General features: G+C 45.4%; 1 long non-coding RNA gene across 1 annotated transcript; it reads left to right on the forward strand.

Moving 5' to 3' along the window:
- Positions 1 to 448: 448 nt before the first annotated feature.
- Positions 449 to 5,729, forward strand: LOC108351848 (uncharacterized). The gene is made up of 4 exons (XR_001839628.3): positions 449 to 1,857; positions 2,217 to 2,283; positions 3,176 to 3,248; positions 4,244 to 5,729. It is a non-coding gene; the product is annotated as an uncharacterized LOC108351848 (long non-coding RNA).

Here is a 5,729-nt window from a genome sequence, read left to right on the forward strand (position 1 = left end):
GACACTCTTCCCCATGCCCCAGCCTCCCAGAGGACACCCTAGAAGGACGGTGTAACATTGTTTTCATTCCTAAATTACATAACCACTCTCAGTGCAGAATATGATTTAAACAGACAGGAAGAAACACTGTTCTTTTGAAATGTCTTAAAAGCGATGATAATGGCCTTAACTATTAACTTGGGGGGGGGGGGACGGCCTGGAAAAGTAAAATGTAGCTTTTTAAACGTATAATGCTAGCATTAAACGAACATAAATAAATTGTTTCAACTTTGTATGTGGAGGTTGATTTTAGTGAGTGTATGACAATGCAAAAAACCTCTTCTCTCTCTCTCTCTCCCTCCCTCCCTCCCTCCCTCTCTCCCTCCTCTTTGTTTTCCTTCTTTGCCTCCTGCCCTTCCTTACTGAACTCTTCAAGAATGAAACATTGACACTGCCCATGGCCTACCCTGTAACTTGAGTGTCCGGGAGCTCCGAGTGATAGCTTTTGTATGCTTGGGCCAGGGAGTGGCACTATTAGGAGGTATGGCCTTGTTGGAGTAGGTGTGTCACTGTGGGTGTGGGCTTTAATACCCTCCTCCTAACTGCCTGGAAGTCAGTCTTAGAGGCCTGCAGATGAAAATAGAGACCTCTCAGCTCCTCCCACACCATGCCTACCTGGATTCGGCCGTGCTCCCGCCTTGATGATACTAGACTGAATCTCTGAACCTGTAAGCCATCCCCAATTAGATGTTGTCCTTATAAGAGTTGCCTTGGTCACGGTGTCTGCTCACAGCAGTGAAAAACCCTAAGACACTCCTGTAAGACTTTCCTAAGGGAGAGTCACGGAGGAAGCCTTGGTGAACCAAGCAAGTCCTTGTGCCATGGTTTAGATGTGTGTTCAAGACCCTCTCTTGAAAACCCATGGCACTAATGCAAGCTTCCGGGACCTTTCAGAGGGAGGGCCTCGTGGATATTATCTAGTCCTATAAAGGCTTCTCTTTGAAGAGTCTGTTGGGACTGGGTATCTCCTTGTTCTCATTTCCAGTCATCATGATGTGAGAAGCCTCCTCTACCTCATGTTTCTGCCATGATCCACCAGGCCCAAAGCAACCAGGTCAATGGATCATGGACTGAAGCTTTCAAAACTGTAAGCCAAAATAGATGTTTCTTCTCTTTTTAAGTGGATTTGCCTCAGATATTTGTTGAAATAACAGAAACCTAATGCCCTCTTTCTCTCCATTTTCAACCCAGCCACTGTTCATGGCTACTTCCCAGAGCACATCTTGACTGCATTCAGGTGGTTGCCTTCACCCTGCCCTCCACCCCACTCTCCCCACCCTTCTCTGCAGGGCACCCTCTTCAGCATTGGACAGAAAGCCAAAGTCCTTGCATTAGATACAAGTCTAGCTCTGATTTCCTCCTTCCTTCCCTCCACACAGAGAACCATTATGTAGTCCTTCATACACAACAGGGCACTTTGCACTCGCTGTTCCAACTGCCAAGGCCTCTCTGCCCCAGGGATCCACAGGGAAACGCTTTTCCTTCTTTCCAAATAAAGGTCTCTTGGTAGCAGCTTGTATTGCGAATGCTAATTACATTCCCTGAAAACTGTTTGCGGAGACTGTCTGCGGGTTTGTAGCTTCTGGGAACCTGCCCCCAGCTGGTTCTGATTGGTAAATAAAGTTAGTGGCAGCCAATGGCTAGTCAGGGCAGACAGAGGCGGGACTTTTAGGATTCCTGGGCTAGGAAGGAGAGGAAAGACAAGAGAGAAGAGACGCCAGGCCTGAGAAGGTGCAGAACTGGGATGCATAGCCGCCATGTAGGAGCCGGGAGAATGCGGCCCAAGAGGGCTGCCCAACTGGGTCCAGAGCAGCCAAGGTAGAACACAGAATGTAGTAAACTCGGGGTTATCAGAGGGTTAGAAAGTGGCCCAGTCATCGAGCTGGTTTAAGCATATCAAAAAATAAAAGTTGTGTGTCTTTGCAAAATATTGGGGTGGTGACTGGAATTTGCCGCTGGGATTTATTTAGATAATTAATACTACAGTCTCCTGCGTTCAGCCTGCTTTCTAATAGAACCCAGGACCACCACACATGGCCTGGGCCCTTCCCCATTGACCACTAGTTGAGAAAATGCCTTACAATAGATTCTCACGGAGGCATTTCCTCAACTGAGGCTCCTTCCTCTCTGATAACTCTAGCTTGTGTCAAGTTGGCACAAACATGTCTTTGTTTCAGCTCCTGTCTCCTGCTCCTGTTTGAGTTCCTGAACTAACTTCCTTCCACGATGGCCTGATGTGGAAATGTAAGCCAGATAAACCCTTCCCTACCCAGCTTGCTTTTGGCTATGATGTTTCCTCACAGCAACAGGCCCCTAAATAGGACATTCAGCATTCATCCCTCCCACTCAGTACCCACTACTTTTGTCCTAGGAGATACTAACAATGACAGCTACTACATCAGCGAGGCACTGTCCTCAACATAGACACTTGTTTAATCTACACCTGGGGTAAATACAATAACACATTAACCCCATCCAGCCCTCACTCCCAGCCCCCGACAGATATGCTACCTACTGTTAAACCTGAGAATCGAGAGGAAAAAAGAGTAAATCCATGATTGTCCAATTAAAGCAAGCTGAATGTTGGGAGGCCCCTGAGACCGGTCAGCCTGCTGTCTTACCTTAAGTTGGGATTTGAAAGAGCAGCCCCTGCTGGCCTCTTCAAGTCCCTTTTATAGGAGGGACAAGGTATTAAAGGGGGTGAGAGAGATCTGTCAGACATGGTTAGAAAGATACAATGAAAGGGAAGGGTCATGGGTAAGGATGTACATCCCGTGAATGGGGTTGCAAGCAGTTTACATCAGATCTAAGAAACAGGGACTTCTTAATTACGAATAGAAACCTTAACTTGAAAGAATTTAACACAGGAAAACAGGAACCTATCTTAACTATCTTTTTTTCTTTTTATCTTTATTAACTCGAGTATTTCTTATTTATTCCCCTTCCCGGTTTCGGGGCCAACATCCCCCTAACCCCTTCCCCTCTTAACTATCTTGATTGCAGACAGAACCCTTAACCTGCATAGCATATTATCCCTGATTTGCTCTCCCAGCACTTACATTACATGTCCTGCTGTCCATTTGCCTTCACTGGGTATGGCTTTTGGCTTTTAGTTTCTTTTTTTATGTTTCCAAAGCGCCTATGACTGAAACATAATGAATGTTCCCAAAACAGTTTGGAAGGAAGGAAAGAAGAAAGCGTTGCATCCTGTAAGTCATTCCAATAATTCCCCTCTATGTACATACATTATTAGAGAGATTCATTCTATAAGTTCTGTTACTCTAGAGAACCCTGAAGAATATATCCCTGCTCTGTAAGGAAGCTCAATAAATTCATTAGTTCACTAAACTAGACTGGTGGAATTGTACTTTGATCTGTCACTGGTGACCTATCTGAGGCGAGTAGATATTTCTCCACAGGGAAAGTTCATGAAATACTTAGTGTGGTGGTTTGAATAGGTTTGGACCCCATAGACTCATACATGTGAATGCTTGGCCCACAGGGAATGGCACTATTTGAAGGTGTGGCCTTGTTGGAGTAGGTGCTACCTAATGAGAGGGGTTATATCACTGTGAGGGTGGACTTTAAGGTCTCCTAGCCTTAAGCTCCACTCACTATGGAATTCCAGTCTCCTGGCTACCTGCAGAAGACAGTCCCCTTCTGGCTGCCTTTGGGCTGGTGGTCCTGGATGACATAAGAAAGTGGGTTGAGGGGCTAGAGAGCTGGCTCAGCAGTTAAGAACACTGACTTCCCTTCCAATGGTCCTGAGTTCAATTCCCAGCAACCACATGGTGGCTCACAACCATCTCTAATGGGATCTGATGCCTTCTGATGTGTCTGAAGGCAGTGACAGTGCACTCACATAATAAATAAATCTTAAAAAAAAAAAAAAAAGCAGGCTGAGCAAACTATGGAGAACAAGCCAGTAAGCAGCACCCCTCCATGGCCTCTGCATCAACTCCTGCCTCGAGTTACTGCCTGAATTCCCACAGTGATAACATGTGACCTAAGGGTTGTAAACTAACAAAACCCTTTCCTCCTGTGGTGGTTTGAATATGCTTGGCCCAGGGAGTGGCACCATTAGGAACCCTCGTTGCAGTAGGTGTGGCCTTGTTGTAGGAAGTGTATCACTATGGGGCTGGGCTTTGAGACCCTCCTTCTAGCTGCCTGAGAGATTCAATTTTCTGTTCCCTTTTGGATCTAGATGTAGAACTCTCAGCTCTGTCTCCAGCACCATGTCTGCCTTCACGCTGCCATGCTTCGGGGTGTGACAACGATGGACTGAACCTCGGAAACTATACGCCAGCCCCGATTAAATGTTTTCCTTTATAAGAGTTGCCTTAGTCATGGCGTCTCTTTACAGAAATGAAACCCTAAGACACTTGGGAAGCGCAACTGTAGTAGAAACAGAGAGTGAGGAGATTTGAGTAGCAGAATCATCAGTAAGACTAATAAGACTTTAATCATTAAGAAGTAAACTTGGCACTGACTTCCTCAAAACAAGAGTAGGAAGGCACTCTCCATTTCCCATCGGTAGCAAAACTCGAGGCCGTACGGATCCGACTGAATCATACTCACCATTAATTTTTAAATGCACTTTTCGTTTTTATTAACAGGCTCTGTGGGCTTATTGCTCAATAGAAGAGTAGACTGGTTTTCTCTTGAGAGAATATCTAGACTAGAAATTACCTTGCTGGCTAATAAAATAGATAAAGCCAGGTTGGCCCAAACATAACAGGAAGGCAAGCTCTGGAACCCTCTGACTATACCTGTCTTCAAGCCTTAGTAGGCACTGCGGCTGTTTCTCCTAAAGGTTATAACATTAAACCTGCAGCTCTCATTACAGCCTTCTAAGTTCTGATAGGAGCTGAGGATGTTCTGAAGACATTGGCATTTCCAGATTCAGCCAAACCATGTTCTACAACAAAAGGGCAAGCCTTTGCTAGGGCTGCGAGGTGAAACGAACCCCACAGTGGAGTTTAGAAATGAAGCTGCCCTTTCTACAGACACTGGCCACCAATCAGCTCTTTATGCTAAATTGCTTTTCCCCTGGGTCCAGGAAATTTCACAGTTACTCGTTAGTCTTTGATACTTGTGGTGTTAAACAGAGTCTAACACCTCTTTGCCCTGAGAACAGCCCAGCTCCCTCCTCTGGTTCCCAACTGGTTTCTCCTCTCTAGCCGGCTTCAGGATTGTCAAAACAAGGCTTGGCTATTGTCACTTTAAAGTAATCCAAGTCCCACAGCTCTGGAGATTCATGCTTCTTAGAATCTTGCAGGGCCAGAGAGGGGTCAATGGCAGAATACTTGCCTAGCATAGAGGGATCTGCGTTCAACCCCAAGCCCTAAAAAGAAAGAGAAAGAGAGGTAATTTTACGTTTTAAGTACTAAGGTCAGGAGGTCTGTGGAGCACATATAGGTGTTTTATTTTAATTATTTTGGGGGTATCTGTTGTTGTTTTGAGACCAAGTCTTACTGTGTAGACCAGGATGGCCTCAAATTCTCAGAGATCCATCTCTGTCTCCCGAATGTAAAGGCATGTACCATGATGATGATGATGACGACGATGACGACGACGACGACGACGATGATGATGATGATGATGATATTGTTGATTCAAGATTTGGCACATGTATGTATATGTAAATGTATGATGTTCTAGTCTCTGATTACTGCCACTACTGAAAGAAA

Source organism: Rattus norvegicus, chromosome 8 (genome assembly GCF_036323735.1).
Source record: "Rattus norvegicus strain BN/NHsdMcwi chromosome 8, GRCr8, whole genome shotgun sequence".
In the NCBI taxonomy this organism is placed as follows: domain Eukaryota; kingdom Metazoa; phylum Chordata; class Mammalia; order Rodentia; family Muridae; genus Rattus; species Rattus norvegicus.